Below are 23,879 nucleotides of genomic sequence, written 5' to 3' on the forward strand. Positions count from 1 at the left end.
AATTGGCATTTTTGGATTTTTAAATTATTTTTCATCATTCATAGTACTATATATATCATTTGCGACAAATATTAGACAAGAGTGGTTTTTATAATTCATGCTAAAACATTTTTCTGTTCAATAGTGTACTTTTTAAAATTATCTTTTAGTTTTGAAACATTATAATGTACATTTATAAAATATCTTTCTCTCACATTTCAGACTTAGAGTACATCTTTTAGCCCTTATGTAAGTTCCCATCTTTAAAAAGTCCTACCTATCTTCCCAAAGAATAGTTTAAGCTGTCCATTATATGCATTTTTTAAAATTAAGAAAAACAAAAATAAACATAGCTTAAGAGACTCATAAAGCTGGCAGTTCAAACTTAGAGTATTTGTAACTAGCAGAAAAATATCTTACTGTCTGATTATTTGAAGATAATAGTGCTTGAAAGGCTGGAATTTAAAAGACTATTTAAAATTCTTATACAGCGGCCATTTTTTAAACCAGTATAACATTATGGAAAATAGTGATATGGAAGGGAAAAGTTAGCTTTCATAAACATAAATTTTTGTCTCATGAAATAATCCATATAGAATCACTCGTTCATCTATACACTTGAATTAAAAGAAAAACCCCACCTGTTTTCTGATTTAGAAGATATGAAAGATTTTTGCATGAAGAATTAAAAAGAAATGTGTTTGAGATTCTCTGACTTGTATTTATTTGCTCATCTCCCTGTGAGTAATCAGATAAGTGCAAAGTTTAAAATAGTTTTTAAATGTACCTAAATAGTTTAATAAGTACTGAAATGGTATACCAGCACCTTAAATATTTTTCACTACCTTTCCTGACAAATTCATTTTTAATTATTCCACATCCCGCTGTGATTTAAGTAGCCTTAATAGTATCAATTAAGTGTACTCTGACATTGATCAAAGTTTTGGGGTTAAAGGAAAAACTGATGGATTTTCTAAAGCTGCATTAACTATGTGTTATCATCAGAATGTCTCTTTTAAAAAATATTGCTAAAACTTAAGATATAAATGCTGTTGTGAAAAATGAAATGCATCCTGTCATGCACTCTCCTAAATGCACACTAGTGAATTTACAATCTACTCAATGACAGAACAAGGTACAGTGCAAAGTCATTACTCAATCAAGGCAGCAAGGACACTGATTATTCTGGTCATTATACATTTTAAACTTTTGTGAAACATTTAAATAATGCTTTAGAATTTCACGCCTCCTATCCATAAAAGCAGATATAGGAGTGTAGGTATAAAGTATGCTGTAAGAACCATGTGGTGTCAAAATACACACATGGGATTTTTTTTTTTTTCCTGAATTACCCCTTGGTAATTATCTGGGTAAAGGAGGTGAAATATAACTCTTCTTCCTATAAGTAGCTAAGCTGATTCTCTTCCTGTAGTCAGTAATTTCTTAGGGTAGTCTAAAAATCACCCTGGAATCTCTCCAGTGCCACTATCACATCAACAAAAAGGTCAAGTTAACCTCAGTTTATGGTAACTCCTCTGTATCCAGTTGATCTGCTTTGCTCATAATAAAAGAAAAACTGTAGATTGCATTTAGAATCAATTTCTAATAGTGTAGCCAGAGAACTTCCTTTGCCCTCTGTTCTGATAAAGACAGAATTCTCTTTTCTATCAGATTGCTTTAAATTGTTCCTTACTTTTTATTTCACCAAACTTCCCACAACTTTATACTTTTCAGATTGTTTATGCATGGCAGCTATGGCAAGGGATCATGATCAAGATCCTGTGTGATCCCTTTGCCAGTCCTCCTCAGCTTCTTCCCAGATAATTTTTAAAACCGGTGGGCTTTTGCTCTCACGGCTACTCCCCACTCCCCATTAAAAAATTAAACAATATCCCATGCCAAGCGCCCCCTCTCTGCCTGCCGCAAGCATTTTAATGACAGTTTACTTTAGCGGTCTATCAGCAGACTGCTGCCTCTGCCACCTGAATTTCAATTTCTTAATTTACAGCTCAGATAAAACAGAATGGAGCAGGATCCGGGCTGCTCTCTACATTGGGTTGGTCTTATCAAGCGTGAAGTTTGGCGCATTGCAAACCTATTCAAGTGATTATCTGTTGAGGACCTATCGAGCCATCTCCATCTCTGCAGCGGGCTGATAAGACAGCTGTTTCTCTAGCCGCCGTGTCTCCCCGGGCCTCAGTCTTCTTCTGATACAAACTCCGCCTTTGTCACCGTGCCCCGGTGCGGTCACTTGCTCTATGGGGCAAGGGTTTGATCTGAACACACGTGGGGGGAAAGTGCGAGTGTGTGAGAGAGCAGAGGAGGGGGGGAAAGAGGAGGGGGTGGGTAGCGTGTGTGTGTGTGTGGGGGGGGGTGGGGTGGGGAGTAGGGGAGGGAAAGAGGGTTAGAGACCGGAGGGAGGTGGGGGCAGGGCTGCGTACCGAGAGCAGTTGATAGCTCTGATTGACTGGTCGCTCAGCCCGGCTTTATTATTTCAAATTAGACGTGCATCGCACACAAGTGGAAACATAAATCTTCAATATAAGAAAGAGCCTCGGAGCATCGGAAGCAGAAAAACCGTTTCTTCCCAGGTCCCGGTAAAGGGGCCGGCCAAAAGACTGATTGCCACCAGCTGAGACAGATGGTTTCCTTTAACTTTGGAAACTGCTATTTTTAATTACTTGTATTAATTTTGCATGAGATGTATCGGCTCCAGGAGGAAGCTTAGAGAAAGCTGTTACCATCCCTGAAAGAAACGGACACAAAGCTCTGATTTGCCTTTTCTCACCTCCAGTTTTTCTTACCTCACCCTTGCCTGGTTGCCTAGACCTCCCTTTGCATGCTCAGCAAAGACATGAGTTTATCCTGCTAAAAGTTGCTACTATGTAAAAAGAGGAGAGGAAAATAAATCTGAGGACATTTGTGGGAAGCTTTACATAAATGATCGTCGATACGAAGCTGCAAATATATTTTCTGAGACACTCTGGGGCACGTGCAACCGATCATTCTGAATCTCAGTATCTGCAGTCAAATCACCTAAAGGAGAATGAACTTCATACAAATTTTGCTCAGAAAAAAAAAAAAGGCCGGGGAGGGGGCAGGGGGAGAACACTCTAAACTGGTCTCAAAAGATTTACCGCGACACTAGATTACATTTTTAAAATTTTAAACATTTAAATAAACAATTCACATATTTTTAAGTGTGAGCAGTAACCTAAGGTTTTAGGGGAATTCTCCCTGTGTCTGCTCTTTACAGTTGGGTTTTTGTTTTTCTCGCACAGGAGTTTCAAGACAAAATGTAAAGAGAAAATGAAGGATGTTTGTGATCTTGCTCACTGCCGCTTCTGGCACTCTCCCGGATGGAAAGTGTTTGCAACATAAAGGGTCCTTTGCAAAATAGTCTAAGAGGTCCCTTATCTTCGGATAAAAGACTTTACCCCTTTGCCAGTAGGTGGATGGAGCCGGGGAAGAACTGAGGGTGGGGGGAGCGAGGGGGGAACGGGGAAAGCGTTTTCTGTTGCGATTCCCGCTGGGAATTTTGAGGATTAAGAACTCTGGAGTAGGTTTTGCAGACTTTCCGATGACTACCTGGATTTGCATTTATTTTGCATGAACACTTTGATGAAAGGCAGGCTCACCAGGGCAAGGGTGTGTGTGTGAAAGGAGAAGCTCAGTGGAGGGTGCGCCCAGAGTTCAGGGCTCTAACCCTCTTGACGGTTTGTCACCAAGGCCGAGTCCTCGCAAAAGCCAGACTAATTCAAAATAAACATGTTTCTGTGAAGTAGGACAGCCTCTTCCTTAAAGTCTGTGGAATAAAACGTTCCCAAGAATTGCAGTTTCCGTGTCTTACTTGGAGACAAAACTACTAGGCTTTGCAAACCTTTTATTTTGGATCTGCTTGTCTCTGTCCATGGTGCTAATTCCTGCCTCATTCTCTTGCTTGGTTGCCCGCTCTAAACTCAACGTTGGTGTCAATTTTCTCGACTTTTTTTTTTTTTTTTCTGTTTTCTACACTGTAGAAGGAAAGTTGACATTCTCCTTTAAGAAGAACAAATAAAAGAGTAATCATCAAGCTATATAATATATATATTTTTCACGCAGGCATCAAACTGTCACATTTCCAACATTTTGAACGACAGACCCCACCCCCACCCAAAGTGCCCAACAAACTGGTAGAGAATATTTTTATCCTTCTGAGAGGGTAATGTTTGGATTATCACCCTAAGCTACACATTGTAAACTCACCTAAATGGCTTAACTGCTTTATTTGCCAAAAAAAAAAAAAAAAAAAAAGTCACAATAGTGCTTTGCAGCATCCTTTATCATAAAATGCTAAAATCACACCCCCCTCTACTACTGTAAGGGAATTCTGTATCCTAAAAGATATTATAATAGCTTATGAGTATTCCTGTGAATGAGTGCTCCTTTATAAACTTTAGCAAAATAATCTATTGAATTCATTACTTTTTCAGTTTTGAGAACTATCTTTTTGCAACTTTCTCCATATTAAACTTTTTCTCTAAACTTTTAGTGATTGACCCCCAGAATCTATCCATTCTCTGCTGCAGTTTGAAATAATGCCAAGGACTTTGAAAATAGAGCTAAGATGACAATCATAACTCAGATGTAAAATGCTTTTCTAAGGCAAGTTCGGATGCCATGGATAATTCTTTACCTAACTATGGATGAAGAGCGGTTGGTTAATGTGGAGTATGATGTTTACACGCAGTCTTTATTAACTACAAGATAGAATAAGTATTTCAGGTCATGAGAACATGAATTTCAAAGTGAAATCTACATCCAGACATCACTTATTTTAAATTGGCTGTATTCAGTTTTTAGTTTTAAAAGTTGGAAAAATACATGTTACTTGTGTATGTATCCATTTAAATGTTTTTAAATTTAAAAGCATTTGTTTTATTGAGGAAGGAAACTAATAAGATATTAAAAATATCTTAACTCAATTTTTCCTACGTAGAAAAAACAACACGTTGAGGATGACAACATTTTGAAAAACATTTGCTCCTCTGCCCTGGCTAAAGGAAGCATATATACCCAATCCACAGAATTTAGCATTTTGCATTTGAATGGAGAACTTTACTATTTTCCAAGACATTTCTTTAACTACATAACACACAGGCTAGATTTTCATCACACCACACCCAGCTTTACTTATCCACCTTCCCCCTTTTGTAAAATATACCGCTGTAATCTGCAGATTCTTGTGGAGACAAACACACATCAAACAATAAAACAGAGCATTAGTTTCCACCCAGTTAGAAGACACTTATGTAGTTGTAAGTTAATGGTAAAGATTTCCTACAGAGTGTTGAGAATACACATGAATACATGCAACTAATCCAATATTAAGAGCATGCTAACAAGAAGAAAAGACCATTCATAAATAAGTCTGATTAAACAGTATTATATTTTTATTTAAATTGTACTTATTAAGAGTAATTTCTCAATACTGACCTGGGGGTGAGGGGAAGGGTTGAAGGAAAATGATAACAAACACAATCTTCCAATTGTTTATTCATACAGTGATTAATCTATTTTAGGTGAGGTGGAGTCTTTCTGTCTTTTCCCTTGACTTGTCCTTCCCTCAGTCTCTTGACTCCATTTCCTCAAACTGCTTTTTCTTCTTCCCATGAGTTCCACCCAGGTCTAGAGAATAGCTTTAAGCTGAAATTAGGACCCCAGTCCTGTTGTTATATAGAAAGTGGGACTGGGGATTAGGACATGGTAATTATAAATTATAAGATAACAATGCTAATTATAGCACGAAGATTCAGGCCTCCTTTTCCAGTCCCCTGTTGTTGTCATGCAAAGTAACAGAACTTGAGCATATTTTACGGGTTATACGGGAGATAAACAGGTCTTCTGGTCTTTGCCATTAATCATTTATCAACACCCAAGGACACTCTCAAGGAATTCTGAATTATTTCACCCGTCACTTTGTAGTCATTTTGCTTTGTGACTATCTGTTCCTTCCCTTCCATCCCTCTCTACCCTTCTGCAACCTCTAACTCTTACCTGTGCCTCCTTTTTCTGAATTTTCAAAGATAGCCACTAGTAGTAGACAGGTAAAGGAATTGCTTTTACAAAGGCATGAGCATCTACAGAAGATCTGTTACATTGTGTAAGAAACATTAAGCACTATCTAGGAAGTTGGCACTGAGAAGATTAAAAGAAGAAATTCAGGCTGGAAAAGAACCTAGGTCAAGTTAATGTCTCCATTTATACATCGAATCATCCTGAGGATCACACTTTCACTTGGAGAAAGAAATAAAATACCACGCACGAAACTATAGTTCAGTCTCTTGAATGTTATTAAAATACGGTATTTAATAAAAGTAGTCTTCATCTATAAAGCAGAAGCATTGCCACATTTGGTCTTCCAGTTAAACTTTCTTTCTAAATCCTCGGAGAAAGAACCCAGATAAAGGTTCGACTGATCTTAACTGTCAGCAATACATGTGTGGTCCAAGAACTGTACCGCCAGCAAATACAGAGGAGTGGCTTGTTCTAATTTTATATACAGATGCTCTTTTTGAGTCACCACCTACCTCAAAGTGAAGGACCTTAGCTCTGCTCAGTACATCTTTTCCTGACAGGATGTTTACCCTTCACTTTTCTAACATGAAATGAAAGCTACTCCAACCCGTGCAGCTTTATTAGAAAGCATTTCTGAATTCATTCTCATCCTCAAAGGATGCTTTAAAACAATAAACAAGAGAGCTGCAATACGCATAGATTAAAATAGAGCAAGACATAACATTGCTTAATTTCTAATACAGAATACTGGAACACAAATCGAAAAAAAAAAAAAAAAAGCATGCGGGCAAGTAATGGATGTACATTCATCCCTTTCACTCAGATCAAAGAGAGGGAGCTCTCAATGACTCATACATACCGGACAGAGTTTAATGTTATAAAGAAACGTGCCAGAGATGCGGCAGTGATGGCAAGGAAAATGAGCCTTTCGGAAGCAGAAAGATTTAAGAGGAAAGAAGATCATGCCACATCGCAAACTCTGATACTACAGTTCCAACCCTCCCACGTTGCTCTTTCCATCTCTTTTTTGCTTCTTGCATTTCCCTTCGCCGCCTGTGTTAAGTGTGTACCTCCCCGCACAACTTACCTTGAAACGGGACTCCATTGAGCTCTGGAGAGTGACACAAGCTTCGGGCCAATCGTATCGGGCTCGCTCGCCCGGGCGGCCTCAATGGAAGCATCTAGACCAATCAGGGTCCTGGGGAGATGAGCAAGTTACGTTGTGGCGCCACTCGGCGTATACTTCCGCGCGTGCTGCCCGGGATAGGAGCCTGGAGAGCAGCTGCACACACGGCAGTGCGGAGGCAGAGAAGGGGTTGGTGATACGGTGCTATAAATCTGTGGTCCAGTCCACCTCCCTTTTAAGACGTCCTCCCCCCTTATTTCTGTTCTCAGTTAGAGATGCAGCAGCTTACTCCTGTAGCGACCTACTAAAAAGCAACAAGGAGAAAGACATCGTCTTTTTGAAAAAACGTTCTTTCGTCTCTTTTCTTTGTTCCTTCGTTTGTTTTTCTTGCCCCTTTTTGTTTAGTTGAACGGCAATAGGAGGATAGTCTCTCCTTCTTTTTTAAACTCTCTTTTTTTAAGTTCCCCCTCCCCTTTCGTATTTTTTTTTTTTTCTTCTCGCCATTTCTTTTAGCGTTGGACTTTGGGGGTCGAAAGAATTTCTTTTTATTTGCTTCTTTTAAGCCGAGCACAGTTTAGGTTTCGTGCTGTCTTAAGAGAACTATCCAGCAGCTTCTTGCTCATCCTTATTGGGAGAACTGCACCGTTACTTTAAAAACACACATACACAAAAACCTTAAGGGAGAAAGGTAAGTTTCGGTTTGGTTTCTTTAATCATTAGTTGCAGCGATGCGCTGGCAAACCCAGAAAACCTGTAAGTGAGCGGAATACAGAATATGAAGTTAATTGCACATGTTTATCTCATTTCAAAGCTACTGCTCTGCTTTTTAAATCTAGAGAGCTAGACTAAAAGACAGTGGACGCATGCTTGACGTACTGAATTTTCGCAAATGTCAATGGCAGAAACTTAAGTGGTAAATGTGGCTAGAGTAGAGCAGGGGTTCAATGGGAGTCTAGGTGTTGAGTGAGGATTCAGGATTGAGGTTGGAAGTTCATTTCACGGGAAGAGAGGGATAACTTGGGCTTGGGGGGGGGGGTGCATGCCTCTACTTTCGCACAGCAACCAAAGGACTGGAGAGGCTTTAATACCATTGAGGGGAATCAGAAGCTTGGACTTGCAGATTAGACCAGCGAAAACCCCACACCTAATTGCATTAACCAGATAACATGTGCTGGGGAGATGGGATTGCCAGATGGAATTTAGATGCTGCACCAGGCTGCTAGTTGTAGTTGAGTGAAAAAGTACATGCCGCCTGAGGGCTAGGGCTGGGCTGGGGCTAGGGTGGGTAGAAGCTGTCAAAACTCATCATTGCGAGGTGTGCGGGCTCTAATTCACGGGCGCCAATTACCATGATTCTTTTTTAAAAGAAGGTAGCCAGTTTAGGGCCGAATTCTTAAGCCTGTACCGGATATGAGATTCCCTTTGTTCAGAAAAGCGTAAATAAGATCCTTGGAGCTGTGTCTGTGGAGTGGCGGCTGCCTGGGAGCCTTGCTGTGCTGGGCGCTGGGAAGTGGATTCCAAGCCCTGTCCTTGGTCCTACGCGGCTGACTTCGCCTTCGGGGCGAGGGGGAACCCCTTCGCAGCCGCAAGGATGCACAGCTACCCCGGGAGCCAACTCGGCTACGTTGCCCTCACCCCTTCTTACCGCCCCCCCCCTCCCCCGAATAGCTATTGTTAAACTGACGCCGGGAGAAAGATGGGGGGGGGGGTGGTGGTGGTGAGATGCTGGGCAGACACATGCTTCATTTTAACTTTTGTGATTTCTCAGGGTTTGGGAGAAACCAGCTGGCTTTCTACTGCGGAAAAAGAGAAATCGGGGTAGATGTGGGAAAAAGGGGGAGGGTGTTCGCTGGGCGGGGAGGACCGAGACGGTGGCGGTGAACGAGGTGCTGCCTTTGCCGAAAAGAAGTTTAAATTATTGGCACGAGGGGGTGTGGGTGAGTGTGCATGAGAGCGCCGGTGTGGTGCTTGAGGCGGAGAGAATGGGGGAAAAGGTACAAAACCGGCGGGGTGGTTAATTTCTCCCTGCTCTCCACCCCACCCACCCTCCCGGGTCTAGAAGCCAACTTGCGGGCCAGCCTCCAGACTCGACCGTGCCATCCCCGGGGCGGTGGGGTCTGGGGATAGCAAGGTGGCAGTGCCCTGCACGGGAGCTCCGCGGCGAAAAGGACCTCGCGTGGCCATTGTTGCTTAATTTATGCCCAGCACGTTGCTACGTACCCACCTATTTCACGTCTGTAAAGAATTAATATGAGAGCTATACAACTGTGGCAAATTGGAGGTTGGATACGTTCCCCATTTGCCATTTTCAAGTACGGGTTAGCGAAACTGATGTCGAGACTGGGTATTTTCTCTTGTAAAGCCAGCTGCAGATCTGGCTTCATTGTGGCCAGAGAGAAATAGTCGACCATTGAGTATTTACTCTTAACCCTGCTGGGATGGGATGAATGTCCCTTACTTTCTCCCCTAAATGCATGGGTTCTTCCCCTCCCCCACTCACCTACAAACTCTCCTGTTGGTTAAGATTCTAAACCTTTAGCCCTTCCCCACATCTCTCTCTCTCTCTCTCTCTCTCTCTCTCTCTCTCTATATATATATATATATATATATATATACACACACATATATATGTATGTATATGTATATATATCCTGGATGTTGGAAATAGGAGGGAGATGGAGATGGTTTATTTCTTAGGCCTACACTGCAACCTATAAAAATACAGGCTTAAAGTGGATGGGGGGGGATGGTTACAGAGTAGACAATAGTAACCGAATAAATTATTTTCCTAATTGAAAATAAGTTCCTAAAGGTCAAGAAGAAAGTGTGCATGTTTTAGGGGTGGTAGAGTAGAAAAGCTGTTTGGGCCTGTAAGACTTACTTCGTAAAATGGCTTCTTAAATGGGACATCTGAAAGGTTTGTTCAGAATCTAAACAAATAAGTCTGTAAAACCAGAACATGTTGAGTGTTTAAAAGTCACTTTTGGAGGATTTAAAAAAGGAACTACCTCAGTAATTGTTGTCATTCCCCGAGTCTGTCTGTCTTAACACCAATCACTCCTGGGTTCTTCCCTCTCTTAACCAAGTGTTTGGACACTCCGTTTTTAACCTGTTCTGGAGTTCTCCACGAAAAACGCAACGTGTGCAGGTGGAAGTGGACTGGAAGACTTGGGTAACTCTGTAGAGAGGTCTCACATAACTTCAAGAAGTCAGCCTCAGGAAGTAGGGCGTAGGGCATTCTTAGAGTTTTGGGCTTGGATTGGCAACTGTGGTAGGCCCATTTTTACCTAACGTTGGAAAACAGGCATTTTTAGCAATCCCGCCTGCCTAGCATGGGCATGTTATCATTAACTGTTTAGAGGGAGGTCAAAAGAGGCGCAGGCGTTTTGAGCAGTTTTCCCAGTAACCCCGCACAATGTCGATTAAGGTCATTTAATTGCTAATCGGATTTGGGGTGACAACAGAAATGCTGATATACAATCAATTAGCTATTTCTGGTGTCCCCAGTCTGGGCCCCCCAAATCGAGGGATGGATTGTCTTCATTTAGATTAGGGTTGAGCCCCTTACTTTGCTATGCCTGATTTGACTTCGCCCAAGAGGGCAGTTTTGTCTCCTCCACCCCCGCCCTGGGTGAAAGGAGCCCTTCCTCCATTCTCTCCCCCCCCCCACCCCGCCCCGCCCCGCCCGTCGCGTGGGGGCGGGGAGCGCTGGGCGCCCTTAGCGGACCTTGCTGCATCAAGCCCGCATCATGCCCTTGAAGCTGTAACCTCGGTCACGTTCTTGCGGCGACTCAGTCGCCCACTGCTCAGTTCCTTTCGCTTACCTCCTGCGATTTCAGGTAGGTATGACAGGTGCTATTTTAAGTGCAGTTTTTAGGGGGGGGGGAGGGTTAGAACAGAAGCCTTCGCAATGAAAACAATCACAACACGACAGGTGCTCTCGTAATTAAGCGGCCGAGCAGGTGTAAAAACGTGCTCCCACCGCGTGGCTCGGGGTCGGTTTTGACTCCCAGTGGCGGGGCTGAGTCCGAGGACGGGCGCAGGTTTTTCTGGGGAAAGGCGATTGAGCCGGGCGTGGGGGCGGGCCGAGGCCAAGCCGCGATGCGACGCCCCCTCGGCGAGGAGTTGGCCGTTTCGGGGCTAAGGTGGGGGGCGTTGGCGGGATGCGGCGAGCAGCAGCCTCTTGTGTAGTCGAGTGCAGGGTTTCCTACTTTGCGTTTGAGGCAGAGTATAGCACCCCGCACAGGTACTGGGGCTTATTTGGACGTCAGGTGCCATCTGGAGAGGCAGAGAGGCGGCGGCCGGGGCCAAGCCATCTCAAGGGACCAAGGGCAGGACCCCTCGGCTGTGAAGTAGGGGCAGGAAGAGCCGAGTAACTCTGCTTCTGTGTGTGTGTGTGTGTGTGTGCGCGCGACACACGTACGCATCAGTGACCCCGCGCGAGTCGCTCGCTCCGGCTTCCCGTTAGCGCCCGGAACCTCGGGGTTTGCAAACTTGCACCTGGCATCGGCCGCCCCGGGCGCGCGGCGCTCTCCGCGCTGCCGGGGCGCCCGGTCGCAGACTCGCTCGGGGGCGGAGGACGCGAGGCGCCGAGCCCAGCGGCCGCGGCCGGGCGTCTCCTCGCAGGCACCGACCCGCGGGCGGCCGGGCAGGGCACGCGCCCGCCGCGGCGCCGCTAACTCGCCGCGGGCCCCGCCTCCTGGCGCTCGTCCCAGCAAGCCCCTCCTCCCCGCCCCGCTACAAACGGCGGGACCGCGGCGCCGGGCGTCACTGAGGCAGCTGCCGGCCGCGCGAGGAGCCGGTCGCGGCGCGAGGCGACGCGGGCAGGGCGGGGGCTCGCCGGGTTCCAGTCGCCTTCCCGCCTCCGCCAGGACTGGGGCCGCCGCCGCCGCCGCCGCCGCCGCCGCCTCTGCGCGGAGCCCGCCCGGAGCGACTCCTCCGCGGCTGTGCTGACGGCCGGCGGCGCGAGCCGTAGTAGCTGCAGCCCGAGTCGCAGCAGGCAAGTGCGGGGGGCGCGGGCGCGGGCGCGGGGGCGGGGGCGGGCCTCGGCGCGGTGCGGGGCGCGGGGGGCGCGGTGCGGGGCGCGGTCCGGCCTCCGCGCCGTGGGAGCCCGAGTGCGGCCTCGGGCGGGGACGCCGGTGGGGGCGGCGGAGGTTGCGCACGCGAAGTTCCTCGAGCTCGGCCCCGCGCGGCGGGAGCGCAGGGACTCGGGCGCCTCGGCAGGTGGCGCCGCCCCGCCCGTGGGCACGAGCCGGCCGGGGGCGGCGGGAGCCGAGCGGGCCAGTCGCGCCGGGCAGCGAGCTCAGGCCTGGACGTGCCCGGGGACGGCCGCGCGCGGCGCCCGCAGAGCTGCGCCGAGACGCAGGTGAGTGCTCCGGGGGGAAAGTGGGGGAGGGGCCTTTCTAGAGAAGCGCCGGGCTCCTGGGCGAGACCTGGCCGCCCCGGCTCTCCAGGCGGTGGTGCCCCCTGGGCTCGGCGCCGCCTCGCGCGTGGTCCTCGGGGCGGCCGGAGGCTCGGGCGGCCGCGCGGCGTGCGGGGGCGGCGTGGGGCCGGGGGGCGGCAGCGCGGAGCCGACGGGATCCCCCGGCCGCCCGCCCTCCCGCCCTCCCGCCTGCCGCCCTCCCGCCCTCCCGCCTGCCGCCCTCCCGCGCCGTCTCGGGGAGGCCGGGCGCAGCCGCGCCGGGTCGCAGCGAGCGTGGCATCCCGGGTTTGCGCGCGGGCGGTGCGCGGGGCGGGAATCGCCGGGCGGGCCGAGCCGGACCCGGGGCTTGGGCTCGCTGCCCTCGGTTGCGGCGGCTGCGCCTCCAGCCCCGCCGGGGAGGGCGGGCAGCCGGGTCGCGGCCCGTGCCCCGGCGTGTGTGCGTGCCCTGGCGCGGTGGGTGGGTCGCCGGCAGGTGCTCCTCCAGCGGTCGGACGGCGACCGGCGGGCGGTCTGTCCAGCGCGGTGCTGAGGGCCGGGGTGCAGGACCTGGTCTCTAGATGCGAGCCGCGAGCACGGGGCTGTAGCCGTCCTCATGGCCCTTTAGAGTAGCGTGCGCTTAGAAACATCATCTTTATCCTAAAAATTTCATCTCTACGTTTTCTGGGAATGTGAGAGAGGAGGACTTGTCAGGGGGGACCTATCTGTTCTCTTTCATTCCCTCCCCGAAGAATGGGGCTTAGCAATGCTGGATGAATACACCTCCGTCAAGGACAAAGAGTTTTTTGAAACTTATTTATTTATTTGTTTGTTTGGTGGCCCTACCTATAGTGATTCTGCCCTCCGTACCATGTACCTCTGCCCCAAACTTAATGACATTTGTCTGTCCGTTTAAAACCCCTCCAGTACCATTGGGGGTGTGATGTTTCCCATCTCCCTGAAGAAATCGGTTTGAATTACCGGTTAGTTTGCCCTTGAAGACGGCCTTCTCAAGAACCGTTTCCCCAGACTCCTTTGAATTTTCCACTTGTGCTAAGCTCGCTCTTCCTTGCGGGAGCTGACCTGGAGTCTCCATTTTGGTGAGGGATGGAGGAGCTTGCCCGGCTCTACTTTCTCATCTAGACCTTTGGGTCTAGGAGGTCTAGGAATGGTGACTGTTTTTGCTGGATGCATTGGAACATTATTACTGCATTTGTTTTTGGGTTATTCTTTATAAGAGGTTTGTAAGAATGTTGATTTAACACTGCTCAGGTGGGGGTGTATGTGCATACTTAGAGAAAGTTCCTTTGGAAATGGGAGAGGAAGGAGGGAGAGGGGGCTGGGGCGGGAAGAAAAGGAGTCTAGAAGGAAATGGCTGGGGTGGGGTAGGGAAAATTAAATGATGAAGAAACATTACATCCAGTCTGTGATTCTTCTGCCCCCCCCCCCTTTTTTTATCTTCTTGAGAGAATGTTTTTATGTTTGTATGATCAAAACTGGCCACTTATTGCCTATTTGGGTAACTTGGTGCTGCCACCTTTCGGGGAATAGGGTTTTTTATTTACCCTTCAAAGACAGCCTGAGGTATTTAAGGCCCCCCTTTCCTGTGTCTTTAGGTGTTTCCTCCACTGTATAGTGTTTGCTCTTAGGAATCAGGTCAGCTCTTTTAAACTGTATACAATGTCCCTTTGGATGAAGAGAGTTTTAATTTTAGAGTATGCTTCTGGGATAGAACAGATACCCCAAACCGGTAAGTGTAGGCCGGACAGTTAGGCCGGACCTGTCTGTTATATACTACTGAACCTTATTTTTCAGGCTAAAAATGCATGGGTTAAGAGGTTTTTTTGTTTGTTTGTTTGTTTTGTTTTTTTCTGGGGGGGTGGTGGTGGGGGTGAGGGTGAGGTTGGTTCCCTGGTTCTGGTTAATGCTTCTTCACCAGAGAAGCAAAGTCCTTCTCTGCCTGGGTTTTGCACTTTTAGTTATGACCTATCTCCTACTGAGGTATGGAACTGCAGCGCTCTAAGTGGCATTTCTACTAACCCATTCCTTAATCTACCCTTTTGGATCTTTGTATGCAGATGTTCCTGGCTGATTCTTGTTACCAATTTCAGCCATTCTAGCCTTCCATGCTTTTCTGGTTGACATTATAATTTAAAAGATAACTGCTTTCCATCCCTGCTCCTCACCTCCGCCCAGCAAACCTCTCTTTCTTTTATTCTAGGAGCAAGTCCCAAGTTTTCTTTAAGGACACAACAAAGCCATCCAGAATACCCCGACTTCTAAACTGGGATCAACCTTTCTTTGATGAGGAAAAAAAAAATTTTTTTTTTTAAACCTGGGATGCTTTTCAGGTTGTAGCATGGCACAAGAACACCACAGTGGCACGTTACTGTTCATGTTCTTTTTTTCCCCCAAAGGACTGGATATTCCAAAATAGCATCGCATTAAGACTAACTTTACTGTTTACCATTTTGATAGATTAGTCTGCCTGGTAGGGTCAGTTCTTCTGCTATCATTTGAAGTCTTTTTAAAGCTACCGTTAACACATTCTTTTTGCCACGTTTTACACCAATAACGTATATTTGGAAGGAAGGGAAATCCATGGTACTTAGCCTGGTCAGATAATTGTTTTTGATGGCATTGAGGGGCTGTATAGGTGAGGTCGTATGAGGCCTGGGTGATATGCCCCCCCCCCCCCCCCCCCCCCCCCCGTGGAAAACCAGCCTATAGCCATCTTCCTCAGCTTTTTATTTTATTTTATTTTTTTTGATATTCAGCTGGACAGGCCAATAATCATAGTAAGCTACCACATTTGAGGTTTGGTTTTTGTTTTTTAAGCGTGAGTCCTCGGTTGGAAACAGAACTGCTTTATAGGCATATAACCTGTGCAGTCTTAACCACTCCCCCTTGAAATTCTTAAATTTTTGAACTGGCGGACCCTCTACTTTGATTTTGTACCGAGATCCACGGATTTACATAGCTTATCCTGGTTAGTCTTAATCATTGGTTAATATTTTTAGCTGCCAGTACTGCTGTTTAACGCTAATATATAATTGTTTGAAAGTTTTATGCACTGGTGATGCCACACCCAACTCTTGAATTAACTCTGTAGAGGATATCAAACACATAGAATATTCACTTGCTTTGGTCAGTTTCATTTTACAGATGTGAAAGTATTCCCTGGCTCTGGTTACTCACAGAACCCATGTGTGTGTACTTTAATGCCAAACTCACTGTTTTGTATGTTTCTAATTTGGGAAGAACATTTTAAGTTCTATTTATTTGATTTTATATACTAATTGGTTTGCAACGTTAGTCGATTTTTCTTCTTGATTTTAAGTAATATAAATCTGCTAAGTAGAAACAGAAGCGGTTTAAACTTGAAAGGCAATAATATTTTTAAGGCTTTTGTGTATTAAAAGATAGGCATTTTATCATGGTTTTACATAGCATTGGTAGCTTAGAATCTGAACTAAAAATAGCAATTAGTACAGTAAAATACTATGGCAGTTTTATGGCATATGTAGGAGATTTTTCAATAACGGATTTGGTTTTTAGCATGTATGATGCGTACCATAATTTTAGTAAGATCACAGAATATTTTTTAAGAGAATATGACTTTCTCTATCTTTCCCCTTGCACTTTGTATCAAACAAAAGGTGACTTTTCTGTAACACTGTACTAGTTGCATTCCTATAGACATCTTTCCCTTTAATATCAGTGCTACCTGTCCAGAGATTGGGCTCCATTAATATATCTGTTTTTGGTAAAGGTAATATTTTCTCAGACTTACGGGTTAGGTTTTGAATGCATCAATTTTATTGATACTCTTTTAATTGTATGTTTCCCATTTGAGTGCTGCTGAATAGTTTTGAGTGGTGCGTGCCGGTTTTCCTTGTAACAGATCTTCATATAGAGAAGGATGGGTGCTTTGGGAAGGAGTGTGATAAGTAAAATAACCAAGATCATAGCAGTAGGTGCCAGGAGGTTAAAACTAAACCAATTTGGAAGTTACCTTATTAATTTCAAGTAACTTTCTTTTTTTTTAAACTTGCACTTTTGTAGTACCTGTGTATTTTCATATCTGATTCCCATGATGTCAGTTTGACTGAAAATGTATAGCAAATAAGGTTTGACAGGCAAGACCCCCCTCTCCTACTCTTAGAGATTTATTTGGAAAAAAAAAAATTTGACAGTTTTCCTCAATAGGCATATTTATTATGAGACAGAGTAATTATTTTGTTTTCTAACATGTTGAAGGTTTTGCTTTCGATCAGGTAAGTTTTGAACTCCTGAGTTGAGATAGCTGTATTTTTTCCTGGTCTAATCTAATAATAGTGGTAGGTTTATACCAGCCTTTTCCCTGGATTTAAAGGAGTCAGTCTCATAAAAAAAAAAAAGAAAGAAAGAATACGTGGCTGGCTTTTCTTTTCCTACAGAATTTTTGTTGTTGTAGGCTATTTGTTGCTGGAGAGGATTTCAGCAGCTTTAAATACTGTATTAATAGAATATTACAAAAATCCATATTTTCATAAATATCAAGCAGATTAACCTTTTAGAATGTTATTTTATTTTGTTTTTAGTTAGCAGTGGTCAAACTCACTTCAAGCTTTATTAGACATTTTCTTGACTAGTTTTACTTTATGATAATAGGGACAGTAGTTGCTTTAGGATTCTCAGCTTTCCTGTATATTTGTTACAGAGTTTCTGTAAAATTGACATTTCTTGTTAATACTAAGTTCTGAGTCTCTCTGAGCATCTGAAGAAAGTTGTGGGCTCTCTCTCCCTAGAGAAATGCACATACACCGAAATTTCCATATGATTTTTACTATCTAGATTCTCAGGATTCTATAGGGTTAAAATGAGGTTCTACTTGGGGAAATAGGCCTTCGAAAATGGGAATTGTCTTCTTACACAGGTGAGGTTAGGGGGAAGCCATTTGGGTCAGTTCTTGTCTGCTGTAGCCTTAGCGATGTGGGCTTTTAGCTTTCATCAAAGGCAAACTCTAAGCTTCCTTGTCTCCTCATGGTTTGTTTTAAAAATCCATTCTGATTTTGTAAACAAATATTACACATGTAAGGTCTTGTGGTGAGCACAGTGCTGCCAGTTTAGTTACTGAGTTGTCTTGCCTCAGTAGGTTTTGTCACTTAGGTTGAAATTGTTAATTTAGCAGAGCCAGGTGGAATATGCTAGGCTGGAAACCTGAAGTTTCCGTTGTCTGTTTTTTAGCTCAGTTACTTATGTCCTTGGTTTCTTAACCTTTTTGAGTATTAAAAACCTCAACCTCCACATCTCATGGACAAGGTGAAGATGAGCATACTGACGTATGAGATTTTTGGCAGTGGATTGACAATGTTTACTGAATTGGAAAGGTGGTAATTGGTGGTTCCCGTTGATTAGTTTTATATATTTGGCCTTCAGTGAGTTATTATGAACTATAATTTTTAGCAATTCTTTATAACATGCCATCGTATAATTCATATTTCTGCCATGAAGAAAAAAAATTCCCAAACTGTAGGGGGAGAATTGTGCCTTTGAACATTTCAGTATGGAAATAGGTATAAATATATCTATGATGATGAGATTTGGAAGGGAAGTTTAAAATGCATTTTTTTTCTGGAAAATATAAATAATGTTAAAAAATTACATGTGAAATTATGAGAATTTAGCTAGCTAACATTCCAGGAATATAAATGTCTTAATTTAAATATTCCATCTTTTTTTTCAATGAGAAATCAGATTTTTAAATTTAAGCATTTAAGTTAAAATAATCAGTCCATATTTTCCTGATTTGAATTTTGTTTGATCTCTTATTAAGGATCTCTTCGTATACATTACAAAATGGAGTTTATATAGAAATATGTTATTTTTTTTCCTGCTTGTTTTCCTCTCCCCACCCTCAGTGAAAAGTCACTGGTGGATGTCTTGTCAAGTCAGTTATTAGAAATTGTTCACTTGCTCAGTTTCTAAAGGGTGTTTAACACTTTTTTATTTGGGTGTCATTTATGTGTATCAAAAGTATAAGAAAGATTTCTCAAGCAAATCAGTGTATTTGAAAATAAATTCAGTGAATTGGATAAGTTGGGGAAAATATTCCTGGAACTGATTGTACCTGATTTTGAGTTTACTCTGAGCTACTTTTGAAGTCAGTTTTTAAAAAACTCACTGATGCTGCTTTTCTACTGGAGGCACCTCTGGTGATGTGAGAATCACCCATCATTATTGCAGAGCTAGCTAGACTGTTTTAAGTATACAGAGTTTATTACAGAGTGAGCAAGTTTTTATAACCTATTTCCAGGTAAGGTCTGTTTCTGTCTGAGTTTACTCAACACCACCTTCTTTCCCTGAGGTGCTACTTACTGGTTGCCATCTTATTTTGTTTAAACCCCTGGGGTCCTATGTGGCCTATGGCTGTGAATGACTCATGGACTTTTCCCAAATACTAGGTCATCAGCGCTTTTGACTTTCATCATTCCCTGCCATTGACTCTGCAAGGAACTTGATCTATCCACAGCCTTCCTCTCTTCTCTTTGACACCTCTGTGCCAGCCCTCTGTCCCTCAGTCACCTGTCTGTGCTTCTGAGCCCTGTGGTAGTTCTACCTCTGGCCTGGCAATTCTGGGTCAGGTGCAGCCTAGTCACCTGTCCTTTTATTTTTTCATTCGGCTTCCACCTTTCCATTGGCTCTTAAGCAGTTTGCAACATTTTACTCACTGAAGAATTTCTCTGTGACCAAGTGAATTGCTGCTATTTAAGAGGACAAAAGGGTATCCATGGACAAATAGTTTCTGCCATAGGTCCCAGATGATGGCCAGAGGTTGCATATGGTCTGTAGTTGTTTCATTTGGCCTCAACCATTCTTTAAAAACATTTTATTTGAGAGAGAGCATGTGAGTGTGAATGGGGGAGGAGCAGAGGGAGAGGGAGAGAATCTCCAGCTGTCTCTGAGCTGAACAGAGACACTGTTGTGGGCAGATCCCACAACCCTGAGATCATGACCCTAGCTGAAACCAAGAGTCAGACGCCCAACTGACTGAGCCCCTCCCCCCTCCCCGACACTCCTGGCCCCAAAAATACATATTTTTAAAAAGTAGTGAAGTGTTGATTTAGGTGTTGGGAAATAGCATATAAAGATCTAGAACCATATTTTAAGTCTTTTGAAAAGTTGGAAGGGTGGAGCAACATGGAGCGCATATTTGTCAACTGAATCCTTTATATGGAGCATGATTTGTTTTGGAATAAATTACTGCCTGGCCTTTGTGGATATTTGAGTTATTACTTTGTGACAGTTCCCTAAGGCCATGGAAATTAAAAGTTTACTCAAATACAAAGACAAAAGTGTGAGTTCTTAAGATTTTGTATTCTTTTGATTGTGTTTGTAAATAGTTGAATTATGTTAGATCATTCCATATAAATTTAGATTTTATGATCTCATTTACCTCATTTAGAGAAGTCTCCTTTTATTTCTGGTCTGAAGAGAGTTTGTCTTTCTTTTACAAGATTGTACTTCTGGTAATTTATCTTACCCCCTCCCCCCTCCCGTCTTTCTGGAATTTTAGACCTTCCCCTACTGTTCATACGCTTTGGGGTCAGCAGAAGTTGCTTTTGTGCTGTGAAAACTAATAGGCTGTTATGAGCTGCTTAAAGAGGCCTGCCGCCCACCTGCTAACTGTATTGCTGATGGTGTCAGCTTAGAAAAGACATTCTCCCTTCAGATTGCTATAAAAAAGCTGATATGAGAGGTTACCAGGTGTGAGGTTTATGTGTTTGTCTCTCCTCTTTCCCCTGGTTTTTTTTTTTTTTTTTTTTCTCCTTTTTCCAGCCTTCAGCCTTTTCTGCCCTTCTCTAGAAACAGCAGGACAGCTTTAGCAAAGCTTTCTCCCATGTGTGCAGTAGAGCAGGCAGGTGTACCAGCAGAAGTAGAAAGAGGCTCCACATACCATGTTTGGACCAATGGTGTATTTTTTTTTTTTTATTTTTTTACTATAAGGAAAGTGGATGTTATAATCTACTCCTGAGCATAATAGCACAATTTGAATAGCAGAGAGCAACTTTGCTGTGTGTTAATGTCTAATGAGATGAATGCAGATGAATGATAAGTAGGTAGAAAATGTCAATGTAGAGCCTTCCTTTTGGTGACTTGACACAGTTACATTTCTGGTTAACTTTTTGTTCAGTCTGGCAAACAGATACAAAGATCTGTTTGATCAACCTAGCATTGATGTAGAGTGTGAGGACAGAACAATGCTTATAAAACCCTGCTCTCCTGGCAGCCACTTGAGGTAGGCTAGTCATAACGAGGAATTAGAATATGTCCCTGTATTGAACATCTTAGCAAAAGCCTTCTGAATAATAGGAGTGTAATGCTGGCAGTTTAAAAATTGGTGCAGTTTCCAGCCCAGCCATTTTTTTCCCTATACTTGGGATGTGAGTAAAAGTATATGCCTATTTTAAAAACCTAATTTTGAATTAACTGTGTATATGGTTTTGAAAAAATTGTAGTTGTATTTTGAACTTACTTTTAAGAGGCACTTAAAAATAACTCTTGGTACGAAGATTACTAATCTCTTCCTTTTTTTAAGTAATTAAAATTTTTTAAAAATTTATTCATGAGAGACATAGAGGCAGAGACATAGGCAGAGGGAGAAGCAGGCTCCCTGCGGGGAGTCTGATATCAGACTCAATTCCAGGACCCCAGGATAACAACCTGAGCCCAAGGCAGATGTTCAACCGCTGAGCCACCCAGGCATCCCACCAGTCCTCTTCCTTGGTTATATGATTGTTATAGATGAATATGATGGTTATTTTGATGTGCCCTGGATCCTCTGGTTGAGGGGCTACTAAGATGTCTGGGTTGTTGGTGAGGAAATGAGAATTGACAAAAAAAAAAAAAAAATGTTTTATCTCCTTAAAGGTTGAAAATCAGTTGTGGAGCTTACTCCTGTATGGTAAGAAAGACTTTGGTATAGGTGCACTGTTGGTGGTTAACTTGACATCTAGAGCTTTTCCAAATTAATCTAAAATGTTTTTAGGATTTTAAAAAGTTTTAAAGTTTTTTTGTATTGAGACTATGCTCAGAAGCCAGGTAGATTGTATAGAATTTATTATCTTATCACATGTTATTACTAAACTCCTAGATGCTGAAAGAGCTTTAGAGAAGCTTAAAGCATCCTTGTCCTATTTGGTCTGTCTGCTTTAAGGAGATGAGGCAGAAAATGATAATTTAAAAGATGGCCTCTCAGTTTGAGGGATTGAGTAAAGGGACAGATCTGTATAGTCTGGGAATTTAGGGATATGGCCAAGTTGCTGCATATTGCTTTGGGGACAGGAGAATATAGCTTTTCTTGGTCTATTTTATGTGTATATTTATTTACTTAGTTTTGTGTCTCCCTCTTCTCCGTGCTTCCTCTCATGTAATTTTTGTTTCTTTTGATTCTCTTTTGTGGTATGAGTGTTTCCCGGTTTGCCAGGAGCCCAGTCACTGGTGAAGAATATTTATGCACTGCAGAACCTGCCAAATTTTAAGTTGTGGCTGGACAGAGATACTGCTGTGACTGTCTTAATTTTGCTGTTGTACCAAAAGAACGATCCCAGGCGTGTGTGTGTGTGTGGGGCTACATGAGCCCCCACCCCAGCCTTTCCCTCATAGTCTTCTCTCTATAGCAGGATGTGCCAGCATCAAAAATAACATTTTTCAAACACCTAGGAGAGTCGTAAGATGTTTCTTTGACTCCTCCTCCTTAGTATAGTTCCAGTAGTAGAAAGCAAGTAACAGATTAGAAGCTGGAATGTATTAAACTGCACTGATATGCACCTTTTCCTTGAGTCTTCCTCATGCCTAAGACCGTGTCTGCCAGGATCATGGATTCTCAAGACTACTGATCATAGTTTTTTCTTGCCAGTTCTTGGTGTTCCCAGGTCTGCCTGTTTTCTGCATTAACGGAACTTAGGTTTCTTTTTCTTTTTCTGAAAGGTGATCAAACAGACTTACATGCTGTTTCATCTCCTTGGTTTTCTGGAGAGGTTCAGTCCCTCATTTGGAACTAGCTATTTGGGTATAATTCGTATCTTCCTTCTTGGACTTTTGAGTTTGGCTAATTTATGGGTATTAGTTTGTGGACAGTAGGGAGTAAAGTTTGATTTAAGGGTGAACAGCATAGTTTGTGATCTAAAAAAAAAAAAAAAAAAAAAGGATCTTTTTCCTCCCTATTTTACAACTATTTTTTAAAGTAGGCTCCATGCCCAGCATAGAGCCCGATGTGGGACTTGAACTCTGACCTTGAGATCAAGATCTGAGCTGTGATCAAGAGTACAACACGTAACCCACTGAGCCATCCAGGCACCCCTACCCCCTTTTGTTCAACTTCTAAAATAACTTCTAAATTATTTCTTCTTAAGAATACAATTAGTTTAAGCAACCTTGTATTGAACGATTTGGCAGTGTATTGGGAGAGGGCAGTAAGGAGCTGCCTGTTTTGTTTTTAGTTGCTGACAGATGTTGTAGGACAGAAAAACAGCACCGTCCAAAATGATGGGACCAAGAGATGAGAGCGTTTCCTGTAGTGACAGTGATGGGCCCAATATATCTGTTCTTCCAGAACCCTACCACAGCTCCCTGGGGTAGATGAGGAAAATGAGGCTCAGAGGTTTGCCTAAGGTGGTTTGCCTTAAGGATTCAATCTACCCAGGGGGGAAGTAGGACCTGGGTCTGTGACTCTTAGTTCTTTACCTTTTTTACCTTTTCTGTGAACTCCAGAGTGTTTTTTCTACCTTTCATAGTTCTACTGGTGGCCAGAGATTGATTCAAGAGGCATCTTAGCAACTGTATTCCATCTCCAGGCTTTTCCTGTGGTTCCTCAGTGGTGGAGCTGTTGTTACCTTTTTTTGTGTTTTAAAAGCCTCACTTTGGTTCTGTAGCACTCCTAGCAAAATGACCACCACTTGTTTCCCCAGAGCTAGGATTCTGACGTTGCATTATTTTATGTCTGTGGTTAGGTGACTTGTGGAAGGATTCCATCGCAGGCTGGTGTCTTTCCTGATGCCATTTGGCAGTCTTGACTTGGAGGATTACTTTTTGGAAGCATATGAAGTATGGATTGGTTATTTTCTGTAAGCAAGGGAATGAAGACACTGTCTCCAGCTTATTTTTGGATGCTGCTAAAATCAGGAAAAAAGATTGAAATACTGTATGTTCTATTCCCAGTGAAGGTGACATTCATATAACCCTGGCTCATTGTAGTAGAGAGTCCGTAAGGGCGCTTCCTTTTTTTTTTTTTTTTTTTTTTTTGCTCTTCCTTAAACTTGTTAAGTTTCTGAAACT

The 23,879-nt window shown here is 43.6% G+C and overlaps 1 protein-coding gene across 36 annotated transcripts in view; it reads left to right on the plus strand.

The window, feature by feature from the left end:
- ELAVL2 (ELAV like RNA binding protein 2) overlaps positions 1-23,879 on the plus strand; it is a 166,791-nt gene that overhangs the window by 17,465 nt on the left and 125,447 nt on the right. For 4 of the 36 annotated variants that reach the window (XM_072728133.1, XM_026009012.2, XM_026009016.2 and 1 more), the window contains exon 1: positions 7,274-7,850. The exons of 5 other annotated variants lie outside the window; for them this stretch is intronic. The gene's annotated coding sequence lies outside the window, so the exon portion shown is untranslated. Of the gene's footprint in view, positions 1-7,244; positions 7,851-10,736; positions 11,002-11,931; positions 12,162-12,416; positions 12,528-13,118; positions 14,311-23,879 lie in introns of those variants that run through there. 27 more of the 36 variants (XM_026009010.2, XM_026009013.2, XM_072728142.1 and 24 more) reach the window with 23 other exon arrangements.

The sequence above is a fragment of the Vulpes vulpes genome, chromosome 12 (assembly GCF_048418805.1).
Source record: "Vulpes vulpes isolate BD-2025 chromosome 12, VulVul3, whole genome shotgun sequence".
NCBI classification, from domain to species: Eukaryota; Metazoa; Chordata; class Mammalia; order Carnivora; family Canidae; genus Vulpes; species Vulpes vulpes.